The sequence below is a fragment of the Pleurodeles waltl genome, chromosome 6, assembly GCF_031143425.1.
Source record: "Pleurodeles waltl isolate 20211129_DDA chromosome 6, aPleWal1.hap1.20221129, whole genome shotgun sequence".
NCBI classification, from domain to species: Eukaryota; Metazoa; Chordata; class Amphibia; order Caudata; family Salamandridae; genus Pleurodeles; species Pleurodeles waltl.
Window position 1 is genome coordinate 181,201,738 of NC_090445.1, and position 27,480 is coordinate 181,229,217.

The 27,480-nt window shown below is 46.4% G+C and overlaps 1 protein-coding gene across 2 annotated transcripts in view; it reads left to right on the top strand.

The window, feature by feature from the left end:
* The first annotated feature begins 9,275 nt into the window (after positions 1-9,275).
* The window catches only part of TMEM106A (transmembrane protein 106A), a 327,382-nt gene continuing 309,177 nt past the window's right edge, over positions 9,276-27,480 (top strand). Inside the window, exon 1 of one of the 2 annotated variants that reach the window (XM_069237770.1) lies at positions 9,276-9,519. The gene's annotated coding sequence lies outside the window, so the exon portion shown is untranslated. The remainder of the gene's footprint in view (positions 9,520-27,480) is intronic. The other variant, XM_069237771.1, reaches the window with a different exon arrangement.

Sequence of the window (27,480 nt, forward strand, 5' to 3'; positions counted from 1 at the left end):
CCTACCGCGCGTCTAGCAACAGTGTTGCTACAACAATGAGAAAACGCCAGTTAAGGTACACTAAGACAAACGCATCAAACGTCAAATACAGGCTATCAAATATGTAGAAAAAGCTCAGAGGCAGAAAGTCACTTATCTGTCACTGGAGCAGTGAAGAAAGAGGGAGAGTGCCGTTACTTTGGGCATTTATACTGTTAGCATTATCGGAGTTCATTGGACAATGGTTGCCATGACAACGGACTCATGGGATTTGTGGTTCTTATGTTTTTTGTTTGAACTTTGAACCTGCTGTGTAATAAAGAGTGAAGAAAGATCTGCATAATCCTCGTCTCCGTGCCCTTAACAGAATTGAAACTTTCCTTCATGTTAGTTAGGAAATTTCAGATTCGCTCTAACTGCAAAAGTGAGAGGATTTTGTTATGGGAAAAATGTGACAATCTTACTGTACTAAAGCAGGTGTGAAACTGAGGAAAAGGCTGTCTTATTAAAACACATTTGTATCACAGTAAAATGTATACATACCTTCAATTAAACTATAGAAATGTTTCAAAATTTACCAGCAGTTAGGAAAGAACAAATAGAGCCGTTACACTGTAAGCTTCATCATTTTATGAAGAGATACATGCCTCTCTGTGCAGTGTAGTGGCCATTTCACCTGCTGTAGATCAGGCTGCACAACACAGATCTGCTAACTCTCAGCCTGGTCTCAACATCAAAGGCAAGGCTGGGATTTCCTTTCTCAAATGTTACACTACAACACAGACTACAGCCTGAGGCCACACAAGTTATGCCATCTGTTACACCCCCCCCCTGGTCTTTGTCTTGTAAAATTGTTTGTGTTTATTGCTTAGCTTCCATGGTGCAGAAAAGAAACAAGGCATATGCCTCATTTCACACTACCAGTACTTCTGCTGATGCATTGCTACTGCATGAGTACATGTTCAAATGTATGTAAAACATGGTATCGTCAAGAAGCTTCAAATCAGTGAATGATGTCTCATCAGGAGCATACAGACCCAATTGTTTACCATGGCTAAACACATACAGAACAGGATGCTCCTTGGACCGCGTCAGACTCCAGCTCAGCTGAGCACCTGGGCTGAAATCTGGAGGTCCACAAAAAAAAAGCACTGCAAAAAATGACCTAGACTTTGCAAATGGGCTGAAAAATCTGCCACATTAATAGAGTTTAACTGAAAGCCAGCATACCAAAATATATCTAGTCATTTCGTTGAGATATACTAAAGGGCATTTATGAAATTTGTTCTAGGTTCAGCAGATTAGACCCCCTATTCAATATGCTTGTCTTATTTAATGGTTTCTGCTTTTCCTTCACATTTGCCTTTTTATGAGGATTAAGTTATGTGTGTATTGGTCATAAATATAATAATACCAAGGGCGGTTCCTCTTATGGAGAGTCGCCCCACCTACTGTGAGCAATCACAAGCCGTGCTGTTCATTCTTAATGTATTTTATTTATCTATTGTAATTTTCCTCAGTCACAAAACCTTCACGTTTCGACAGGGCTGTGCCAATTCTTTTGATTGGCAGACCGCAGGCAAAGGCTAAATTCAAGTGCGCTTGACAGGTTGGACAAATCTCTCACTCTGACCAGCCCGTCTTGCGCACTTCAGGCCTCTTGAACACATGCTGTGTTAAGGAGCCAGGAGAAAGACAGCAGAGAGCCCTCGTATCCTTTGGAGCACTGGGTTCACCTGCTCCAACCAATCCTTGTGTGGATCTCAGGCTGTTTACCACAATAAACAGCATGGGAGCAGCACAAGGATTGGTTCTGATTTGGCGCTTTAGACCTATGCTCAGAGAAAGCACGGGGTGGGAGAATAACAGTTTATGGCCAATCACTGTGTTGCTTTATTTTGAAGCCAGTGCAGTGATTAGTCATTTTTCTATTCTTTATTAGTGACAACATGCTCTTTCCCTCTTACGCAACACCTTTTTAATGGCAATGAGCACAAGGTAGTTAATCAACTCCTAGTCTGACAGAATAAGCAGCAATTAGTCAGGAGACATTGCCTGACATTTCACCTCTGTCTTTGAACCCTCAGCAAATCTTGTGCATGTGGCAAGATAAAGACAAAAAATAAAGGCATCTTTCCTGCATATTTATCTAAACTCCAGCATGGTTTTTTGTGCCTTACATGTAGTTGCCAGCACTCAAACTACTAGGGAACCTCTTTGATCCCTTTTCTCTTAAGCAGTCTTTACAGCGTACTGTGAATTAATTTGGAAGAAATCTGTGAGGTACTCAGCATTGTTTTCTCAAGGTTTGTTATGAAGTTCAGTGGTTATACTGAACTACCTACATCATTATCATATGAAATCTCTTTATTGATGTCATAGCTACACTTTCACAATTGTTTTATTAACCTTCTTCCTTTCTCACATAGGCTGGAAAATGCACCATTTCCTAACTCTTTTTTCAAAATGTTCTCCCTTGATGACGGTCTGGCTTGCTCGCTACACTAACTCGCCAGAGGGCACTCATCATAAACTTTTACGCCCCACCACTTTCAAATGTCACCAGCTGTCACTGTATAATATACCCTGCACTCTTGTTATCAAACGGGATCACTGGTCGGAACAGGTACCTCAAACACCAGAGTGTGCAGTACTTTTCAACTGAGTTTTTGTTTTTTTCATGGAGCTGTGGATTTTCATTTTTTTTTTCTCCTGGAATGCCTCAAATGATTTTGAAGGCTGTTGTTTGCTAGATTCTTCAAATTCACAGGGTATAAACGCTCCTGAACTGCCCTGAGGTTGATTTTTTGCAACACACTGGTGTTGATGTCTCGGCCAGGAGAACTAGCTTGGGGTGGTTTCCTTTTCAATTGGCTCTCTAGTCTGTTCTGCAGGCACAGCCTCTGTGTGGAGTGATGCTCCTCAACCCAGGGTAGACTCCAGCCTGGAGCACCCACAGCAGAGGTATTGTGAGGTGTGAACTATCTCCACCTGGTTCTCAACAGCTGCACAGACAGTGATCAGGAAAGAGACAAAAGTGTGGTTTTAACTAAACGACTCTTCTCCCCTCCTAACAACAGAAACTGCAGCTCCCTTTACCCCCACCATCTTCCAAGTGGCAGTGTTACAGGAAGACTAGTCAGGAGCCCCTCTCAGGAAAAGGACCTAATTGAATTTCTATAGGAGTCATGTCTGCCTTGTGCTCACTTAACTGTCTAGATCTCCTCCCTCCCTGCATCTATCCTGATACACTTCCACTGTCTTGGAAAACAAATATCACCCCATCTTGTGCACAAGAACAGGCCAGGGGCGTTCAAAATGGAACCCACAGGCATTCATCACTCTGCTTTACTTATACGTACAATGCACATACAACAATCACCACATACACAAACAAGCACAACATACACTTGGATAGGTACAAAACAGGGTGCACATCTGACTGCACAGTTGCAAGGCGCTCTCAGCCAGTGCCAAATAGCTAATTTTTATTGAATGAGTGAACAACCTTTAATTACAAAATAGTGAGAAAAGATCTTTAAATTAGACCTTTCTTTTTTGGCAACAACTCCTCTTGTGCAGCGTGCAGATCCTGTACCAAGGTTGGGATACTTCAGAATATGTTTTTTTTTTTAACTTTATTTATTACATAGCATTATCAGCAATACAGAGCTAAGCACTATGTTGTACACAGGATGCATAATCACCATATTGCAATCAGACAGACAAACGTATTTGTACTTTACCATGGAATCACACAGTGACAATATTGGTATCCCACGTATGTGTTGTGCCCTGCACTTGTGTAGTCAGTGTGACTATACGACCAGGTCACTAGTGCTTGACGTATCACCATCTGGACTAGCCATAGCCTCTGCGAAGTGTGGTTTTAAGAGTCTGCATATGTCTATCAGGTGAGATGTTGTAGGGAGCAATTTGTCATAAGTTTCAGCATGTGAGCGACATGCGACCATGTCTGTGAAACAGTTGCTTCTGTGGGCACCCTAGCTCTACTCCAGTGCATGGCTACTTCTTGTTTACTCATCAATAGCAGCTACCCCACAAATCTACGCACATTCTTGGGGACCTCCTTGACTACTTCAGAATATGTTTAAATGGGCCACCCTAGGCTTGGCACCCAAAAGGGTATGGCTCTAAATATTTAAATATTGTGTACACTCGTAATCACATGTTTAAGTTGTCTACCCTGGATATGGAGCACTACTTATAATGTTGTTTCTTTTAACAGCTTGCATTCTCCAATTGCATGGTATCTCAGAAAGCATCTCTTTCACTATACTTCAAAAACCCTGCAAGAAAAATTTACCTTGACTTACTCCTGCTTCATTCTTGTCCTTTCTTTCTTCAGAGTGAACCTCGTCTTACCTCCCTCCTCTGCATACCTTCTACTTCTGAGTATAACCTCCTCTCAGTCTCATGCCCGTCTGCCTTATCCTTATTGTAATTCTGCATTTGGCCAAAACCTCATTTCATAGATCACAACCTCTCCTCTTTAGCATCTATCTCTGTAATTTAACATTACCTAATCTCCCCAAGCCTAGCTATTTTACAAACCATTCACCTGAAATCACATAGCGCCCACTAATGATCACACCTAACTGGTATTAATATATCACAAAGTAAATATATGCAATTTTTCTGAAGACCACATGACTAATCATAATAACCAGCAATAACCACTGGACTAACGACTACCCTTGGGTTTCAGAGTAGCGTGCTATTCCCTGTAAAGCACTTCAAAGCCTTATCAGAGGTAGTAAGCACTATATAAATACAATTACAATTTATTGCTGGAACTTCTGCGACCAACCAAAAGTCAGCTTGTGACCCACAGTTTGGAAAAAAACTGCAAAAGAAGTTTCATAACGTAAGATAGTTCATTTCCCACTGACTATTGTAACTTGTATTTCTTTTTCATTTAGGGTGTTTGTTATTTTAGATGCAGTTACCTGAAGGTGAAAGACCAAGAAAATAGTTACACATTATTTTGTCTTTTCAGCCATGACTTTGACCCTGCCCCCACGCTGACTAAGTCCACCATCATCACTCTCTGGGTCACAATTTCCATACTCTTTTTAGGTGGAAGCCTACCAGACAGCACAGCTGTCTGATTTGTTAACAACATCTTGGGACCATTCCGAAAGCTCCCCTAGGAATGCATTCCACCCCTTTGATTACCATTGGTTTTGTGGTTTGAAACTCACATGTGCTTGCTTTCTATTTGCTGGCTATATTTGTTTTAGAATGTCCAGGTTGAGTTTGTCCCTTCCGTGACCCATACCGTATTTACTGTATTCTTTCGAATGTTCCCTTTCTGTAAACATGCCTTTAAATCTTGCTCCTATCTTGTCACATTTGTGGTGCATTCAAAGACAGAGGTCAGATGTGTGACTCTGTCTTCAGAGGGAGCTTGGTGTTTACTTTTCTTTCTCTGACTTCAATGTGAGAGGATTTATGTGACAATCATGGTGGCTACTAAGGGCGTGCTGGAGGAAGGCTGTATGATATTTATTTTTTCTAACACACAACAAAATGTATATGTCTGTAAATGACCTGTGCATATATTTTAGACTGAATAAGAATTAGGAAAGCACAAATGAAGAACATTTTTGGTAATTCTGAAGTGTGATGGAAACAAATATCTTAATACAATCAAAGCAGATCAATATGATGATATTTCCACACATTATTGTTGGTGCGCTGTATACTTTTAGCAGAAAATCTGTATGCCTGTGCAAATGTAATGATCATTTCAATTGAAGATGTGTTGTCTGTAATCGCAGTTCGCTACCACACCATAACGTGCATACTCCACTTTAGCCCACTCCATTCTACTTTGCACCACTCCACACCACTACACTCTAATCTGTGCCAATTCACTGTACGCCACTCCACACTTTATTCAGCACCACTCCACTCTATGCCACTTCACCCTACGCTTCTCTGCGTAACTCTACTCTTGGCAATGCACACTACCCCACTCTACTCTACTATGCACTACTGCACTCTTCGTTACTGCACTCTATACCACTCCATTCTACACCACTCCATTCGACTCTGCACCACTCCACTATACTTTGCAACACTGACTCTGTCACTGGAATCTACTCTGTACTACTTCACTCCACACCAGTGTACTCTATGCCAATCCACTCCTCGTCACTTTAATCTACTCTGCACCACTGCACTCTATGCCACTACATTCTATGTCACTGCACTCTATCCGGCACCGCTATACCATGCACCACTCCACTCTTCTTTCCTCTAGTCTGGAACAATCTACTCTGAGCCACTGCACTCTGCACCACTACACTGTACCCCACTGCAATCTATGCTGCACCACACCGCCCAACTCTACTCTACATGTCACTGCACTCTACACTACTTTACTCCATGCCAATGCACTCTACATCACTTTACTCAAAGCCAATGTACTCTACACCACTGCACCTTATTCCAATCTACTCTGCACTATTGCCCTTCATGCTACTATACTCTATGCCACTGCACCCTACACCATTGTGCTCTACGTCACTGCACTCCACAACAATCTACTCTGCACCATTGCCCTTCATGCTACTATACTCTACGCCACTGCACTCTACAACTATCTACTCTGCAACACTGCACTCTGCCACTGAACTCTACATGACTCTACTCTATGCCACTGGACTCTATGCAACTGCATTCTACTCTGCATCATTCCACCCTGCAAACGCTCCACTCTATGCCATGCCACTCTACTCTGCAGCACTGCACTCTCCGCCATTCTGCTCTGCAGCAATGCACTCCATGCCACTGCACTCTACTCTGCACCACTCTATGCCAGTGCACTGTACCCAACTACACTCTATGCCATTCTACACTGCATTGCTCCACCGTGCACCACTGCACGAGCAGTGCCAGGCATAGAGCCAATCCACTGTAATATACTCTGCACCAGTGCACTTTACGATACTCTGACGTATGCCACTGCACTCTAGGCCACTTCACTCTCCTCGGAAACAATCTACTTTAGGCCATTGCACTCTACACCATTCTGATCCACTCTATGCCATTCCACTTTATGCCACTGCATTCTACACCACTGAAACTATGAACCAATGCACTCTGCACCACTTTAGTCAAAAGCAATACACTCTACACTACTGCACTGTACACCACTATTATTTGCAACACTCTATGCCTCTGTACTCTAAGCCACTCTACTCCATTGTACGCCCCATCACTGAACTCTACGCCACTCTATTCTGCTCCGAACCACTGTACCCTACACCACTGCACTCTACGCTACTCTACCCTGCAACACTGCACTCTCCACCACTGAAATCTACGGCACTCTACTTTGCTCCACTGCAGTGTATGACACTGCACTCTACTCTGCACCACTCTACTTTATGCTGATGCACTCTACCCCAATCGGCTCTATGCCAACCTAATCTACTGTGCACCTCTGCACTCCATAAGAATGCACCTTACGTCACTTCACTCTACACCGCTCTACTCTACACCACTCTACTCTATGTTAATACATTTTACTCTGTTATGCACCACTCCACTCTTCACTAATCCAGTCTAGGCCAGCCACTCTACAGCACTTCACTCTATGCCACTCTACCCTACCCTGACCACTCCACTCAACTCTGCACCACTCCACGCTACTTCACCCTACTCTGAAACAATCTATTCTATGCCACTGGATTCTAGGCAGCACCACTTTACTCTGCCACACTCTACGCGACTCTACTTTAAACCACTGCACTCTAAGCAATGTCTCTACACAACTTTTCTCCAAAGTAATGCACTCCACGCCACTGCACTCCACACCAACGCCACTATATTCTAATCTGCAACACTCTACTCTACGCCACTGCATGCTACACCACTATACACCATTGTGCTCTTTGTCACTGCACTCTAAGCTACTCTATTCTACTCTGCACCACTCTAGTGTATGCCACTGCACTCTGTGCCAATCCACTCTGTGCCACTACACTCTACGACACTACTCTGCAAAACTGCACTCTCTGCACTTAACTCTATGCTACTCTATTCTGCATCTCTGCACTCTATGGCATGGTGCTGAACTCTGCATCACTCAACTCTACGCCACTCTACTACGCTCCTTGCCAATTGAGTCTACGCCACTACACTCTATGCCACTCTACACTGCACTCCATACATTGTACTCTATACCTCTGTACTCTGTCCTGCACCACTCCAGTCTACTCTGAAACAATCTACCCTATGCCACTGCACTCTACTCCACCCTGCGCCACTCCACTCTGTGCCATTACAGTCTATGCCACTGCAATCTATGCTGCGCCAATCTATTCTACTCTGCACTACTCTACGTCACTATACTCTATGCAAATGCACTCTACACCACTTTACTCAGAACCAGTGCACTCTGCTGCCACTGCGCTCTACGCCAATCTGTTCCACCCTATGGCACTACACTGCACAATACTTCACTCTACTACATTAAACTATACTTTACTGTGTGAAACTCTGCTCCACTCCATGTCACTCTACAACACTCTACACAACTCTATGCCACTTTCTTACACTCTATTCTACTACACACCACTCCACGCCACTCCGCTCTATGAAAATCTACTCCACGCTTCTCCACTCTACAACAATCTACTCCGCTCTACAGCACTCTATTCTACAACACCCTACACCACTCAACGCAACATCCATTCCACGACACTCTGACACTCAACTCTAATCCACTCTGTGCCAGTCAATTCTATGACACTCTACTCCATTCTGTGCTGTTCCACTCAACTACACTTTACTCCCTCCACAACATTCTACGCCAATCCACTGTTTGCCACTCCATGACACTCCACTTCACCCCACGCTCTTCAACTCTACTCCACTCCCAGCCAAATCATGACTCTCTACCCTACTCCATAACACTCCACGCCACTCTCCTCTATGCCACTACTAACTTTTAGCCATGCTGAATAGCAGCTACGGCTGTGTACAACATAGCTGAAATATATCGGCAAAAACAACAGCTCTTGCATAGGCGAGACTTTTTGGCTTTGCCAATGCTTGTTTAATACACTTCCACCACCGGGGGTTTCCCACCTCACGAATGAAAAAACGGTCGCCCTCAGGGATATCCCAGTCCCAATGTACTCATCTACCTTGCAACTCTGTCTCTGCTTGGGATTTAAGTCGTTGAGAGGGGAGGCCAACCCGTGGGAGAAGGCTCGCCAGAAAAGGCGAGGGTTACTTGGGTCTGATGGGCGGAGCCAGAGAAAGGGAGGCGGGCACGGAGGCGGAGGCCTCTCGGGGCCTTACCTGCTGACAAGCAGCGGTGAGGGGTTGGGCCTCGATAGGACCACGCCTGCTTCATGTCCGCTGCACAGGCCATGCGAGGGCCGTGGGCTGCACCGTAAGAGGAACTTTCGTTTCCTAAGGTCTGGTCTTGCGAGAGTTCCGTCAAACTGAACCCGACAGGCCGTGCTGCAGCCCCAGGATTCGCTGGGCCCAAGAGTGATGGTAGGTAAAACCTGCTGCCCCACGCAGGCCTCTGTGAAAATTCGGGGGTGACTTGTGGCGCATAGATTAATCTCACCTCCCGAATTTTAGAGTTCTAGATTTGACATAAGGTAGTGTGGATAAAGCAGTGTCAGGGCTGCTTCAGGACAGCGGTGTGTGTTCCCCAAAAGGGTAATTTCAGATTACCATTTAAACCAGAAATGAATGTTCAGCGGTGTTAGAGGTTAGGCTATTTGGCATATAACCGTGTACGGTAGTAAAGACGGGCCAAGTTTAAAGCTCCCAAGCTTGTGACGTCAGAAGGTTAACGTGATCGTATCGTATTTCCATTTTCTGAGGTTCGTTTCTGCGAATTTGTTTACCTTTTTTTTTTTTTTTTGCCCAGATATGTTTTTTACTTAAACAAGGCGTACACACATCAAATAGGAACACACCCATTTCAGATTTCACAATCATAAACCAAAAGTAAACCACGTATATATTCAAAGAAAAAACAATTTACTTGAGTTGCATTTCCCACTGCCTTAATCTCAGAAAGCGCTCCAAATTAATCAATAAAGTACTGGGACAGTCAGAACAGGGAGTCTTTCGTCTTGCTGCTGTCATATTGGGAAATCAGTGGGCGACGAATGCACTGTGTGTTTGTGTTCAGAAGCTACCAGCTCTCTGACCATGTATCTTTATCACTTTTCACATTGCAAACTCAAACAGCCCATAAACTAATAACATTTCACCGATAATCACCATATCCAGCTGCCTGTTTGAATTATATCAATCTATCAGGGAATCTGTAGAGCGCACTACTCACCTGTGAGGGTCTCAAGGCGCTGAGGGTGGGTGATGGCTGCTACTGCTCGAACAGCTAAGTCTTGAGAAGTCTCCTGAAAGTAAGGAGGTCCTGGGTCTAACGCAGGGGGGTGGGAAGAAAGTTCCACGTCTTGGCGGCGAGGTGCGAGAATGATCTGCCGCAAGTAGTTGTTCTGCAGATGAGGGGGACGGTTGCGAGGGCAAGGTCGGCGGAGTGAAGCTGTCGGGGTGTAGAAGGAGAGCTGTCTGTTGAGGTATTCTGGTCCTGTGTTGTGCAGCGCATTGTGAGCGTGGGTGAGGAGTTTGAAGGTGATTCTCTTGTTGGCGGGGAGTCAATGCAGGTCTCTCAGGAGGGCTGTGATGTGGCAGTGGCGGGGGATGTCCAGGATGAGGCGTGCGGAGGCCTTCTGTGCGTTGCAGCCTTGTCTGGAGTTTGGCCGCGGTTCCTGCGTAGAGGGCATTGCCGTAATCCACTTTGCTGCATACGAGGCTTGGGATGACTGTTCTTCTGGTTTCAGTGGGGATCCATTTGTAGATCTTTCAAAGCATGTGGAGGGTGTTGAAGTAGGAGGAGAAGGTGGTGTTGAGTTGCTGGGTCATATATAGTGAGGAGTCCAGGATGAATACCAGGTTGCTTGCGTGGTCGGTGGGAGTTGGTGAGGTTCCCAGTGTGGCAGGCCATCAGGAGTCCTTCCATGCGGAAGGAGAGGAGCTGAAGATGAGGAACTCAGTCTTGTCGGAATTAAATTTAAGGCAGCTGTATTTCATCCATTCGGAGATGGCCTTCATTCCTTCGTGGAGGTTGGTCTTGGCAGTGTCCTTGGTGAGGGAGAGGATCAGCTTGGTGTCATCGGCATATGAGATGATGTTGACATTGTGGGATCGGGCGATGTTAGCGAACTGAGCCATGTAGACGTTGAAGATGGTTGGGCTGAGGGACGAACCCTGGGGTACGCCGCAGATGATTTTGGTGGCTTCAGAGCCGAAAGGAGGGAGGCAGACTCTCTGAGTTCTGCCGGTGAGAAAGGAGGTGATCCAGTCTAGGGCTTTGATGCGGATTCCTGCTTTGCTGAGCCGTGTGTGTAGGGTGTGGTTGCAGACCGTGTCGAACGCAGCTGAGAGGTCCAGGGGGATGAGGGCTGCAGTTTTTTCGTTCTCCAGTATGGTTCTGATGTTGTCGGTGGCAGCGATGAGGGCAGTTTCGGTGTTGTGGTTGCTGCAGAATCCGGATTGGGAAGGGTCCAGGGTACTGTTCTCCTTGAGGAAACGGGTCAGTTGTTTGACAATTTTCTCTATGACTTTTGATAGGAAGGGGAGCAGGGAGATGGGCTGGAAGTTCTTGAGGTCCTTTGGGTCCGCCTTAGGTTTCTTGAGGCGGCCGTTGATCTTGGCGTGTTTCCAGCTCTCCGGGAAGGTGGTGGACTCGAAGGAACAGTTGATGATCCTCCAGAGTTGGGGTGCAATGACGGAGCTTGCTTTGTTGAGGATGTGGTGAGGGCAGGGGTCGGGTGGTGAGCAGGAGTGGATGGTGTTCATGATTTCGATGGTGTTGTTGACATGGGTACAGGAGAGCAGGAGGCTGGTGGGTGGAGAGTCTGTTGTGTTGGTGGTTGGCGGTGGGGGTCTGAGGGCTGAAGCTGTCATGGATGTCTACGATCTTGCGGTGGAAGTAGGTGGCTAGGGAGTCACAGAGGTCTTGTGATGGGATGTCGTTGGAGCTGGGGTTGGAGAGGTCCTTCACAATGTTGAAGAGCTCCTTGTGGCTGAGCGCGTTGTTGTTGATGCGTTCTTAGTAGGCGGTTCTCTTGGCGGTTCGGATGAGTTGGTCGTGTCTGCGGATGGCGTTATCGAAGGCTGTGTGATTGTCCAGTGTCTGATCTTTGCACCACTTCTTTTCGAGTCTTCGACATGTTTGCTTAGATTCGTGGAGGTTGTTAGTGAACCAGAAGGCCTTCCTGTCGGTGCATCTGTTGGAAGGATTTTTAGTCGGGGTGAGAGTGTTGGCACAGTTGTCGATCCATTGCCAGAGGTTGTGGACACCTGTGTCAGTGTCGGTGGTGTCGATGGGTGGGTTCCGGGACAGGGTAGTGATAAGTTGGTCTTCGGTGACCGTGTTCCATATGTGGTGTGGAATCCATTGTGGGTGATGGTGTGTTGTGGGTTTTTCGAAAGAGAAGTGGATGCAGCTGTGGTCTGTCCAGTGGAGTTTGGTGGTGTGGCTAAAGGAGACGTGTTTGCTTGCGGAGAAAATGGGGTCGAGTGTGTGTCCTGCGGAGTGGGTGGGTGTCGTGATGAGCTGTTTGAGGTTGGAGAGGTTGTCGAGCAGGGTGGCAGAGTTGGTATCGTTGGTGTTCTCGAGGTGGAAGTTTAAGTCCCTGAGGAATATAGTCTGTGGATGCGAGAGTATGCGTGCCGATGACGTCGGTGATGGAGTCGCTGAACTGCCGTCGGGGGCAGGGGAGTCTGTAAATGAGGGACCCTTGGAGGGTGGTGTTTGCATTGGTGTGGATTTGGAAGTGCAGGTGTTTGGCCGTGCTGAGGGTGTCTTCAGTGCTGGTCATGATCCTGAGGGTGTTCTTGTGGACGATGGTGATTCCTCCTCCTGGTTTGCTGAAGCGGTCCCTGCAGGTGATCTTGTAGTAGTCCGGGATGGCTATGGCGATGTCTGGCGCTAAAGAGGGGTTCATCCAGGTCTCGGTCAGGAATGTGACGTCTGGGGAAGCTGAGTCGAGTAGATTCCAGAGTTCGATTGCATGTTTGTGGCTGTAGCGGGTTTTGAGTAGGATGCATCTGAGATGGTTGCGTCCTGCCTTGGTGGGTGGGTCGTTGGTGTGGAGGCTGGTGAAGGTGCAGTTCCGGCAGAAGAAGGATCTGTGGGTGATCTACGGGGTGGCTTGATGGCAGGCGGGTGAGCAGCCAGTGTTGAGGTCGTGGGGGGTGGTGGCGTCGTAATGAAGATGGGTGTGGCAGCGGTGTGGGTGTTCGAGAGCCAGGGGTTCAGGCACTGTGCACGGTCATGGCGTGGACAGGTGCAGGTGGGCTTGCCCTTGGCGCGGCCGCCATTATGTAGGGAAGGGGGTAGGGCAGGACAGCTGGGAGGTGGGAGCGCGGCCGAAAACAGAGGGAAAAAAGGGGGTGGGCTGCAGCGGCGGGAGTGCAGCGAGAGAGAGCAGAGGGGGCGGGGCAGCAGCGGCGGGGGAGAGAGAGAGGCGGGAGAGTGAGAGAGAGAGTGGAGGGAAAAGCGCAGAAGTAAAGCAAAAGGGCACAGAGGAGAGTGAATGGCAAAAAGTGCCACAGGGAGGCAGACACAGGAGAGAGCACACGGAGAGAGAAGCAGAGAAAAAGGAAGAGAAAGTAGAGCTCTCCCACTAGACACCAGGGATGAGGCGCAGGCAGAAGCCTGTGGGTGGAGGACGGCCTCAAACTCCTGAGAGGGGTCAGGAGTTCAGAGGAGTGAGGAACGAGGGCTCTACTTAGCAGGTGGACCCACAGGAGGCAGAGCAGTTCACTGACCAGGTCAGTGGTATTGCTCGACCTACCGCGCAGCGGACGCCATTAAGTGGGGGGGGGGGGAGGACAGTGGGAAGCGGGAGCCGGTGTGAAAAAAGGGGGTGGGCCGCAGGGGCAGCAGCTGCAGGAGTGCAGCGCGAGAGAGCGGAGGAGGGGCAGGGGCAGCAGCGGCAGGAGAGAGAGGAAAGCATTATACAATTTCAATCCCCCCCCCCCCTTAGAGGTGTTCCAAATATAACCGAGAGATAATGGAAATCCCTCTGATCTTCCGGTCCGACTCAAACCCACCAGATAAGTGAGAACATTAACTTTGCCTTGCACAGCGACCTGAAGATAGCACAGTCTTTCTTAAAGGCAATATGTAAGGAAAGGGTATCAAATAAGGAGGCAGTGAGTCAGAAATACAGATTATGGCCTCAAGGGAATGCCCAACATTTTTAGCTTGGTGAACTGCACCTCCTGTATAGGGGGGGAAAGGGGGAACAGAGTGGAGGTCCACCAAATAGAATGGTTCTCACCAGTCATCACCCTATGGACCCAGTGAAAGATATATAGAGGGACAAAGCCTAGCAAGTAGATTGGCTGACCAATACATTCAAGTTACTTTTCATGCAAGAACAACCTCAGCCTTTTTTTCCTGTCTTGGAAGACTGTGTCCAGAGGTTTTTGGAGATTCATTGACATGGAAAGGGTATTGGGGCACCGACTTATGGAGGACAAGTCACATCTAAAAGAAGAGATGGAATCGTTTCTGAGAAAAGAGGTTCTGTCATAAGTCTGAGGTGTCCCTAACAGTGTGCAAGCACCTCAAAAGATAGCATGGAGAGCTGGGCAAGAGGGGACAGTCAGAATAGTTCTGGTGACTTTTGGAGAGAATAGCTCTCGCGAACTGGTCATGAGTGACAAGATCATCAAATGCTACTCTTACTTAATTAGTGACAGAGACAACAAAAGCAGACCATAAGAAAGAACCCAATGAGCAAAGGTACCTGAGCTTCAATACTGTACCTCAACTTCCAGAACAGTTACCTATCTGGCTATATATAACTTTCAGTCCTCTCTCTTGGGGTCCCGGTGCCTGTATTAGGAGGAATAAGAACTCAAGTGCTGATATGTAATGGTCACTTTGTGGATTATAATATGTTTACAGATGGTTGTTGCATCAATCCGGGAAAAAACTGTTACTTTTCTCTCTCACTAAGGCTGGGTACAGTATTGAAGCCAAGGGAGTGTTTCTCATTGCATTCTTTCTTATGATCTTCATATGTGATCTTGCTGTCACCAATCATGGAAGAGTAACTCTTGATGGCCTTGTCAGGGCCAGTTTTTCAGAGCTAACCTCGCCAGTAGTCACCAAAACTATTCTGACCATCCCCTCACACAGAAAACCTTACTGTGTTTTGACTTGCATTCCACACCATATAGAACACCTCATGCTTCTCAAACAGAACTTTTTGTCTCAAGAACTATTTCATCTCTTAGGTCAACTCGTCCTCTTCAGGGGACATCCTAATGCCCTTACTATGCTGGCACGTCTCTGATTTTTCTACACATAGTCTTCCAAGAAGGGAACAGAGGCTCAAGCACGGTTCTGCAAGTTGTCAAACTTTGTAGTGGGCCTCCCTAGTTTCAATATCTGTTTGTATTATGTCCATCTTGTCCTTTGTTACGTTCATCCCCCTTTTTGTCTCTGTCAGACGAGTAACTACCATTTCTGTCCTCACTTCTCATATCTTCATAATCCTCCCCATATAATTGAGCTTGTGTTAGATTTGATCATTAGGTATTGAGCAGCATACTTGACTGGGCATTGCTTTTGAAGAAGGCTACTCTTAGACTGGGCTTGTTCCATCCCATCCACTTCCAGAGTAATGTGGCCGTCTGCAACAGCTCAGACTCCATTCACTCTTTCACAAATTGCACCTCATCATCATTGTCTCTTTGTTCTTATCCCACTTTTTAGGGGTTTCACTATGTCTTGTATCTCACCAAATCTATATGTGCCTCTAATGTAGCACAGAGTTCCTCTGTGGTATACCTGGGAAAGGGGCAGACTAACAGAAGGGCCTGCTGAACGGTCCTACATATTGTCAGGGCTCTACCTTCAGTCTCTTCCACCACCAGGCATTCTCTTGATTACTGGCTGGCACTGACCCAGCGGTTGACTACTGCGGCCCTCATCACTAAAACATTCTGAAGCATTGGCCTCTCTTACAAAAGGCTTCTTCATGTTTCCCAACACACAGCACAATTTTGGAACACTTGATAAGAAAAGGGGAAGTCACACTCCTCCGTAGTAATCTCTGGAGTATTATTATGTCAAAAACGTGACCAAATCTGCCCCTCTTAGATGAGTTGGTACACTTTTGTAACACTACAGGCCCCCAGCCTCTACTCTCAAGTGGCGTTTAGGATTAGTCAGGCCACGTCCTGTTGTAGAATATTCAGAGAAACATCTCTGAGCTCACCTGGCAATGTCCCCCTAACTCCTGTGGTCTCCTATAGTTGTTCAATATTTTATGAGTCTTCCCTTATGTAACCATGACTGATGGTCCCCCCTCCAACCAGGCGCGTTTAAAAAAAAAAAAAAAAAAAAAAAAATCAAGGCTGCTGTTGAAAGAGATGATTACTTCCAGAATTGAGAGAACCTGTAACTGACACTTGTGATTTATCTAGGTGCTGTTGGCACCACCAGTATTTTTTAACTTAACTAGTCGAGCTCTGTTTACATTGTAAAACTCGGATCCATCTAGTTTTAATTGTATTTATGTGACACCCATTTGTCAAGAAGATTTTGTTCATCCAGAAGTTTAGCTCATCATAGGAAATTGCTTTGTTTGATTCTGTCACAGCTTGTGTCATAGCCATAGAACTTCTCTTTTTATTTACTCTTTATTTACATCTTGGCGTTTTGGCCATTCTGCAATCTGCGCTTCTTGTGGGTGTTCCACTTAAGGGCTACACTTGGTTTTCTTTTGTCTTATTTATTCTTTTTTTTATTTGCCCCCTGCATGCCAACTAGATTTATTTTGCTTTTGCATTGTTATTCAGTGCTATTTCTAAATCGGATATCAAGGCCCAAATGGTGGGTGGCAATAGGTCAATTAACATAGAAAAAAGAACAATCCTTCTCTCAACTAGTTATTTACAAAAAGTACTAAGGACCTCACTATGATCCTGGCGTTCGCCAGGGTCATCGTCGCGGTCGGACCGCCGCCAAAGTGGCGTTCTGACCGCAACATTACGACCGCGGCGAAAGCACCACGGCTGGACCGCCAGCACCGTCAATCGACAGCCTGGCAGTCTTGGCAGTTGTCATCCGTCAGGGCAGTGCTGACCTGGGGATTACGAGTCCCCCTTCCGCCAGCCTTTGCATGGCGTTAGCTCCACCAAGCAAAGGTTGGCAGAAAGTGGGTGCCAAGGGAACCCATGGAGGCCCCTGCACTGCCCATGCACTTGGCATGAGCAGTGCAGGGGCCCACATGGACAGCACTGTCGCGCTTTCCACTTCCCGAATTACGGACCTTCAAAAGCTCGACGGGTGCTGCTGCACCACCACATTGGCGCCCGCTTGATTGCAAGCCGGCATCAATGTTAAGGCCCTGTTCGCTGCAGGGCTGGCGGGCGGAAATGCTGTTTCCGCCGGCCGGCCCTGTGGTGAACTCCCAATAGGGCCGGTGGTGTTCAGGCGCATAGGCAGCCTGACGTTCTGTACCTGTAATGAGGGCCTAAGTCTGTCAGGGTCAAAAATGCGTTTGCTTGAAAGAAGTCGTCATGGCATATAGGATTGTGTGTTGCCCTTTTAAAATATTCAGCAATGTACCATTCACCTGTCAAAATCAAATTACAAAAGAATTGTTGCTTGCACACTACGCCAATAAGACACTAATTAACTGGGAATTCCATTGTACACAATCTGTATAGGATTCACAAGGCTTAACTGGTGATCCCCCTCCTTTTTTTAACATACACATTAAGGCCATGTTTCAAAGCTGATTATTTCTATATCAATTTGGGTTTTGTTGAATGTTGGCTTGTGACACTGATTAGGGTTGCCAAGGAGATCTTGTGAAAAACCTGATTCTTTCCTTGGAGGGCATAAAATATTGGATTATTATTTGGACACGGGGATGACAATCCACCTAAAAAAATAATCACAACCCATGTCAGGTTTTTAAATATTTGTTTTTTTAAACAATGCACTATATTTATTACAAATAAAAGAAGTATGCAGTTTCTTCGTGTATGTATATATATATATTCACTGGTTTTTATGTACTTGGTGTTGCGCTAACAAAGACCACTTTACTGATGTGCATTAACAAGGGGAGGGGAGACCAGAACAGATAAAGGGAGAAACTATGTAATATATAACTGTAGTCACTCAAATTATAGCGTTTGTATGTGCGTACGTAATGGCTTTTTAAATAGTGAGGGCAACGTTGGAGCGCTAGGAAACGAAAGATGCACATTTAGCGTGGATCTGGTTATCAGTGGTTCGGATGATATTTGGGTGGTTCTAACTTATATGTACTATTTTGATGCATTGACCGGATATCTCCGCTAGTGTTGATGTTATTGTTTGCACAGTTTGTATAGTAGTAGAATATGACAGTGACACCTCTTTAGCCAGAGGGAGAATAGGGGGTCATGGGGGGGGGGGGGGTACATGTCATCTCTAGTTTTTATTTTAATCCCAAACCATCCCAGATTTCGACTCCTTCCTATAGTAGGCCCTTTTGTTATAGTTGTCTTAATGTGTGGGCTTCTGCTTGTGTGTGATTGTGTAGGTCACGGAGCCAGGTGGAGTAAGGTGGGGCCTGGGGGGCCTTCCAATGTGTAGCGATCAAACGCTTGTATATCACAAATGCCAGATCTATGAATCTGTGCTGATGCTTATCTCCTTTGGAGCGCCAGCGTATTTCCAGTAGGCACGATTCAAGGGAGAGGGTAAGGGTGTGGTCAGCGATATCTGATGTAGTTTCTGTGATGCGCGGCCAGCTGGCATTTATAGTGTGGCATTCCCAGACCAAATGATAAAAATTAGCTGAGGGTGTGGCGCATCTGGGGCATTCTGACTTGGCGCTGGGGTAAATTCTGTCAATACGGGCTGGAGATAAATAGGTTTGATGGATCTAGTTAAATTGCGTGTATCGTAGTCTGGTGTTACGTGACACCGTTTTAATCGTGGTAAGTGCAGCTTCCCAGGTTTTTGGGGGGATTTGTGCTTTTAGGAAGGTGTCCCAGCGGGATTTAGCCGGGAATAAATTGGTACGGGCGCCTGTTATGAGTATTTTGTATAACGTTGTGATAATACCTTTAGTATTGCCTATGGTTAGAAGGGCTGTAAGTAAGAGGGATTCATTGGGTTCGGTATGTCTACTACCCCAAAAGTTACGTAAAAGTTTAGTGAGGGCGCCATATATTAAAAAAGCTTCTGTTTGCATTGTCCCAGCAGACTCCTGTTTGTCAAAAGTGGTTATATGGAAGTTAGAATATAAGTCTCCCACATTTAACTTTTCAGTGTCTCGTATATCATGATGGGATGATAGGTCTTGCACCAACAGTATTTGGGGTAGTGGTATCAAAGGAGAGTAAGGGGGGAAGTCAGTTTTGCCCTGGACGTATCTTTTCCAGCAGAATCTAGCTGCATCTAGTAAAGGGGATCTATTCGAAGGATAAGGGGGGCCAGCCAATAGTGTCGTTAGAATTGTTTGTGGTGCTGTGTATGTATTCAGCGCTACGTATTTTGGGGTGGTTTTAGTTATTAAGCCATAGTGCTATCCATTGTAGCTGTGCCGCTGCATAATATAATTCTAGGTTTGGCATGCCTAAGCCGCCCTCCTCTTGTGAGTGTTGTGTAATAGATATTGCCACCCTCCGTCTGTCTCTGCCCCAGAGTAGGTCGGCCAGAAGGGAGTGTAGTTTGTGAAAGAATGAATGCGGTAATGATATCGGGAGGGCGGTAAAATAGTATAGGAAGCGTGGCAGAATTAACATTTTAGCTATGGCGGTCCTGCCCATAGGGGATAATGGAAGCGAGCTCCAGAATGACAACGAGCCGCGGGTGGATCTGATCAGTCGGTCCAGATTACCCTCCTTTAGGTCCGTCATTGAGTGATAGATCTGTATACCTAGGTATTTTTAAAGGTTGAGAGGGACCAGGGGAGTTGATATTGAGGTAGTATCCTTTGCTGTTCTTGTGATACAGGAGTGAGGGGGAAGATACATGATTTAGACCAGCTTATGTGTAATCCAGAGGCCAGTGCAAAGTTGTCTAGTATTTGCATTATCTCTGTAACAGCTGTAGAGTGTTTGCACAGATATATTAGGGCATCATCAGCATATAAAGACACAATGTGATATAAGTTGAATTCTGGGATGCCCCAATTATGAGCGTTACTTCGGAGGTTGATTGCTAGCGGTTCCATTGCGATATCGAATATTAAGGGAGAGAGCGGGCAGCCCTGATGGATGCCTCTACCAATGGGAAATACTTCGGAGATAATTTGCCCCGTTTTAACTCAGGCAATGGGTTTATGGTACAATGTCTTAATCCAGTTTATGAAGCCAGGTTGAAAACCAAATGCCTCCAGTGTGCGGTAAAGGTAGTTCCTACTTAGTGTGTCAAAAGCTTTTTCTATGTCCAAGGACATGGCCACTGCTTCCTCCACGGTGTTACTGTGTATTAAGCGGATTAATCTTCTAATGTTTAAAAAAGTGTTTCTGCCTGGTATGAATCCTGATTGGTCTTGGGTGTATTAAGTTTGGTAAATAGGGGAGCAATCTGTTTGCTAAGATCTTCCCTAAAAGTTTGCAGTCAGAGTTTAGAAGAGAGAGAGAGGTCTGTATGACCTGACATCCAAGGGGTCTCGGCCTGGTTTTGGGAGCACGACTATTAGTGCTTCGTGCATTGAGTCTGGGAGTTGTTTACTGATGTGTGCTTCGTTGAACACCTCCAGGAGGGGTTGTAGGAGATGACTGGGTTGTGATTTATAATATTCCGCTGGCAATCCGTCTGGGCCTGGAGCTTTATTGCTTGCCGTTTGTGAAAGAGCTACTCTTAGTTCTTCTATTGTTTATAGGGCCGTCCAACATATCTGTATTGTTTATTATGTGCAGGTTTTGGGGGATCATTGTTAGTAATTCGGTCAGTTGCTGTTCAGTGGGGGGGGGGAGGGTTGATATAGGGTGCGATAATACGTATGAAAGGCTGTATTAATTTCGACCTGGGTGTTGACTTCGAGACCTGTGTGTAGTTTAATCGCACCTATAGGTAATGACTGCGCTGGTTGGCGGACCAGCCAGGCTAACATTTTCCCGGATCTATCCCCTTCTGCGTGTTGTCGTGCCTGATAATGTCTGTAATCATGCTTGCACAGCCTAGTGTCTGTTTCCCTATAACTGGTTCTGAGCGCGCTCAGTGCCTCCAGAGAGGATATATTTGAGGAAACCTCCACTTCTGCCTTGCGTAGTTTAATTTCTAGTTCTTGCAGTTCTTTGGTAAGTATTCTTTTGACTCTCACGGTAGCCGCCAGGCAGTGGCCACGGACCACTACTTTGTGGGCATCCCATTCAATAGCGTGTGTTGAAGCGGAATCCTTATTTAGTGTGAAGTAGTTTGATAGGCAATTGGATATCTCTGCTTGGAAAGGGGGGTCTGTGAGGGCCTCCGGTTGCAGGCGCCAGGTTGGAATCCGCGTGTGTGTGCGGCCCCAACATAGTGTAGTATATAGCGGGTTGTTGTCTGAGATGGTTCGGGCTAGGTATCCTGACGTGTTTATTTTATGGATTATGTTGGATGTTGCAAATAACATGTTGATTCTGGTGTGTAGTTTATGTACTGATGAATAGTAGGAATATTCTCGTTGTGTGGGGTGCCCCGTTCTCCAGATTTCCTTCAGACCATTGTTGGAGGCCCTCAATGCTATATCGGTTGAGGTTCTCTTGGATGGGGCAGTGTTGAGGGGAGGAAATGAGCGATCCATATGTATGTCTAGCACTGAATTAAAGTCCCCACCCCATATGCTAGCCTCTGCTGGGTGTCTGAGTTTGCTAGTGTTAAGTGTCCACAAGAATTCACGCTGGCCTGTGTTGGGGGTGTACAGTGTGATTAATGCTAAGGGATGACCATCCAATACCCCCTCTAATATCACGTAACGCCCGTTTGGATCGTGTCGTGTTCGGGACATTACATATGGGACCCTTGGTGCCACCCCGCGAGCGAAGGTTGAGAAGGTAGTACTGTATAATTGTCCTCGCCATTTTATGCTTGTGCTCTCTAGTGAGGGCCCGTTTAGGTGAGTCTCCTGTAGCATAGCTATCTGTATCTGGTGACGCTTAAGGTATGCATAAATCCGTTGGCGTTTGCATCTCGATGCCATGCCCCTGACGTTCCATGTAATTATTTTGTATTGTGGGGTGTTATGTGGAGGTAGAGGGGCCATGATATATGTGCTGATTTATTGGTGCTGGTGGACGTGACTTCCTTGTGTTTTGTGCAGCCTTGATATACCCAGTGTGCCTTGTGCGTAGGTGCTTACCCTCTTTGGTAACATTTGCTATGCTTGTATTGGGAGCGCAATTGTGACGCCTATTACTATGATCTACATTATGTACCCTAAGTGGGTTCCATCTAATAACATAAAGAACAATAACTATGTAAAACATGAACTGTGCATGCAACACGGCTAGAGGTGAGCCAGTGTCTGCCAGGTTGGTGAACCAGTCCATATGGAGCGGGGGGTGCTTCGGGTTCATGCTTTTGAGTCGGTAAGTTTCTCAGCCCATATTGCTCTTGTTGCTGGTGCGTCTGCATGGGGGCCTCTGACGTTCACTGGTCTGTAGTTTAGGTTGGTGATAGGGAATGAGTGTGCCCCATTCAGGTCCAATCATTTAGGCAAGGTAGTAAGGTGTTTATGGAGATAAGGCATGGCTTAAGTTGTGGAGATATCACAGTCCTACTTGGTTAGCAGATATCATCCGCTGTGCGCGGCGTGAGGATAGGGCCTCGGTTAGAGTCTGTGGAGTCATATTGTGTCTCTGGCTCGAGTTCAGCTTCATCTTGAGTGGAGAGAGAAGTTGGAGATGCGTTGATAAAGTGTGCTGTGGCCTGCAGTAATGAAGTACGCTCCGCTTGAGACTGTTCCAATGAGGATTTAGTATCTGGTTTCCTGCGAGGTTTACGCCTGCTCTTTGGGGATAGCCATTTCTCCGTTGGGGTCTTTGGGCTTATCGTGTCGGCTAGTCCTTTGGCGTGGAGCCAGGTCCAGGCATCCTCTGGGGTCTCAAAAAAGAGAGTGCAAGTGTTATCCTGTATGCGCAGTTTTGCGGGAAACAATAGAGCGTACTTAATGTCATGCTCTTGCAGTCTTTCTTTAACCCTGAAGAAGGAGTTGCGTTTCTTTTGTACTTCCGCTGTGAAGTCTGGGTAAGCCGTAATTTCTGCATTTTCGTACTTAACAGGGCCTGATTTTCGGAATAATTGCAGGATGAGGTCTCTGTCCCGATAGTTAAGTAGTCTTGCTATTAGTGGGCGGGGTTGGGCGTCTGGTGGGGGGGGTCTTCCAGGGACCCTGTGTGCACGCTCTACTGAGAAGAATTTCTGGATATTATTTTGCAGGATTGTGCCCGTTAGCCATTGTTCAATGAATAATTCTGTGCTGCGGCCTTCTACCTGTTCTGGAAATCCCACAAAGTGGATGCTGTTCCGACGTGATCTGCCCTCAGCGTCTTCAGTCTTGCGCTTCAGTGTTTCGACCTCGGATGATATGCTCGTTAGTTGTAGTTGGAGGTCTCTTATCGATGGTGTTGTCTGTCTCGCATCCACTTCAAGCGTTGTTACCCTTTCCGCTAGGGCTTGTTGTTGATCCATGCGAAGGAGGTTGACATCTTCAGCAACTGATCCTATTCTTGCTTCTAGCGTGGTTTTGGTGTCTAGGATTACCTTTAGGACCTTTAGGATTTTCTCAAATTGCATTGTATGAGTTTGGAGAGTAGCCTCCAACTTCTTTAATGCCTGATGTGTTACTGACGGCTCCGATGGTGGGGCTGGCTCATCCGAGTCCATGTTTCCAGGTGGCGCACGTGGGGTCTTTGGTTTGCCCATCGGTAATCTTGGTGTGGCTTGGTTTATCAGGGCCTACTTGATGTGCTCCAGGCGTTCTAGAGGTTTTATTAACTATGTTTTCCGATGTTCAGCTCAGCTGCACCCTGGATGGAACTAGTCGGAGGTTGCAGTGCAGATTTAGTCTGAGTTTGCGATCCGTTAGTTTTGGTCAAATGAGGGTAGCATCTTAGTTCATAGGATCATGTGTTCCAAGCAAGTGTTGCCCCCACGGTGGATTGTAATTTTAGCCAACTGCTTATCAGGAATCTTATTCCCTATACATGGGCTCGAGATATGCTTAGGCACAGACCGGGTTCCGGAGGGGTTGGTCTGATATATTTAGGTGATGTTCGCTCTGGTTTAATAGTTAGTTTTTTGCTTTGGAGCAGTGGTTTTGGGGTGTAGTCTATTGTGGATAGACACTGTGCGCAGCGTAGACCCTCTGCGGGCCGCGTGGCACTAGACCATTGCCGTTACGGCCTCCAAGTACCCATGTGGGGCCTAGAATGTGTCCTGGGGGGCCCCGTGACTCGATGCACGTCGCCGATGGGGCGCGATGCAGGTCACTGTGGGGTGTAGCGGGTCACCGGTTATTGGGCTGCTCCCTGTCCACCAGAGGAACCGCGCGGTCTCGTCCTCCTGTGCCACGGAGGGCTTGAGTCCCTCGCAGCCAGAGCTCGCCGCCCGCCTCAGAGATAGTCCGCCACCTCGCGCTGCGTTTTATTACTCGGGCTGCGCGCGCCCGGACTGGAGAGGGCAAAGTCTTGCAGGCCTAGCGGCCTAACGCATGATAGCTCGTCGGCGCAGCGCCGCGGCTCTAAGGGCCTGCTGTGTCCAGCGGCCGCAGCCCAACTGCCAGAGGGCCTCCGGGGCCGCCGCCTCCAGTGAGTCCTCACCTGGGTCTCCTGTCCCAGACTCAGCGCCTCCTCTCCGGGTCCTCGATTCAGCCCTGCCGCCGCTCCCCCTCTGGTCGACACGCAGCAGCCGGTTGGCCTCCCGCCGTGCACCGGCAAGGCGTTCTCTCCAGGGCTCGACGCAGGCGCCTGTCCCTGCGGCCGCGGCGTCGAGATTTCAGTGGTCCCTGGGTTGTGTCGCAATGCACCAGAGAGCCCCGATGGCTGCGCAAGCGATGCCTCCCGTGCCGAAGGATGGAGGCTTCTCGTACAGGATGTTTTACAAGGGCCGGGAGCGGAGCTGCGATCTATGCGACTGCTCCAGCCGCCATGTTGGCCACACCCCCAACCCATGTCAGGTTAAGCCCTTAAAATCACTAAATAAACCTGAGCCCAACCCCCAGGTAGCTGTGGCACAGAGCAGCCAGTCTTAACATAGTTCAAAGTGTAGAGGTACTATGCAGCACCAAAACAGTCATAAAGTTGAAATCCAAAATAAAATCCCAAACCTAATTAGGAACACAGAGTAAAATATAGTTTTAAAAACTACATCAAAATGATAAAAATTCAGTAACGGTTGCAAGAGATATTAATTTTTGAGATTTTATGTAAGAATAGTGCCAAGAAGCATAAAGTTCCAGTGAAAGTTAATGGTACTGTAGCAACTAGATGCAATTTGATGCTGACCACAATGGAGAGGTAGGTCAGATACATCAGTGAGTTTCATCCTAGTCAAGATTTTACCTTCTGACTTTTCTCCTTTAAGTCTCAATCCCACCACAGGAGTACACTTCTAAAGCCCCTAAGGAACTCAGGGGAGGCACTTACAGACTCATTAAAAATTTATTTTAGGCCATTTCTGGCCCCCTGGGGCCGGCTGAGCTAGAGGCCAAAATCCACAGGTAGTCACTTTGCAAAAAAACACCTCTGTTTTCTGTGAAAAAATTTGATGTTTCCACGTTGTGTTTTGGGCCATTTCCTGTCGTGGGCGCTAGGTCTACCCACACAAGTGAGGTATCATTATTTTTGTGGGAGACTTGAGGGCACGCTGGGTGGAAGGAAATTTGTGGCTTCTCTCAGATTCCAGAACTTTCTGTCACCAAAATGTGAGGATTTTTTTTTTAAACCAAATTTTGAGGTTTGCAAAGGATTCTGGGTAACAGAACCTGGTCAGAGCCCCACAAGTCACCCCATCTTGGATTCCCCTAGGTCTCTAGTTTTAAAAAATGCACAGGTTTGGTAGTTTTCCCTAGGTGCCGGCCGAGCTAGAGGCCAAAATCTACAGGTAGGCACTTTGCAAAAAACACCTCTGTTTTCTTTCAAAAAATGTGATGTATCCGCGTTGTGTTTTGGGGCAGTTCCTGTGGCGGAGGCTAGGCCTACCCACACAAGTGAGGTATCATTTTTATCGGGAAACTTGGGGGAACATAGAATAGCAAAACAAGTGTTATTGCCCCATGTCTATCTCTACATTTTTTCCTCCCAAATATAAGAGAGTGTGTAAAAAAGACGTCTATTTGAGAAATGCCCTGTAATTCACATGCTAGTATGGTCACCCCGGAATTCAGAGATGTGCAAATAACCACTGCTCCTCAACACCTTATCTTGTGCCCATTTTGGAAATACAAAGGTTTTCTTGATAGCTATTTTTCACTCTTTATATTTCAGCAAATGAATTGCTGTATACCCGGTAAAGAATGAAAACGCACTGCAGGGTGCAGCTCATTTATTGGCTCTGGGTACCTAGGGTTCTTGATGAACCTACAAGCCCTATATATCCCCGCAACCAGAAGAGTCCAGCAGACGTAATGGTATATTGCTTTCAAAAATCTGACATTGCAGGAAAAAGTTACAGAGTAAAACGTAGAGAAAAATTGATGTTTTTTTCACCTCAATTTCAATATTTTTCTTTTTCAGTTGTTATTTTCTGTAGGAAACCCTTGTAGGATCTACACAAATGACCCCTTTCTGAATTCTGAATTTTGTCTTCTTACATTCAGAAATGTTTAGGTTTCTGGGATCCAGCATTGGTTTCACGCCCATTTCTGTCACTGACTGGAAGGAGGCTGAAAGCACATAAAATCGTAAAAATGGGGTATGTCCCAGTGAAATGCCAAATTTGTGTTGAAAAATTGGGTTTTCTGATTCAAGTCTGCCTGTTCCTGGAAGCTGGTGATTTTAGCACCGCAAACCCTTTGTTGATGCCATTTTCAGGGGAAAAACACAAGCCTTCTTCTGCAGCCACTTCTTCCCATTTTTGAAAAAAAACTAAGAAATTTTCACTGTATTTTGGCTAATTTCTTGGCCTCCTTCAGGGGAACCCACAAAGTCTGGGTACCTCTAGAATCCCTATGATGTTGGGAAAAAAAGGACACAAATTTGGCTTGCCTTGCTTATGTGGACAAAAAGTTATGAGGGCCTAAGCGCGAACTGCCCCAAATAGCTAAAAAAATAGGCCTGGCACTGGAGGGGGAAAAGGCCTGGCAGCGAAGGGGTTAAAATAGGTGAAATGTAAATAAATATACATTAATGTTTAAAAATATAAAAAAACAGTACAGATTTATTATTTAGTTCCTAACTTTTATTAAAAATTACATTAATTTTAAGTTAATACATCACTTTCATTAATTCATAATGTACATT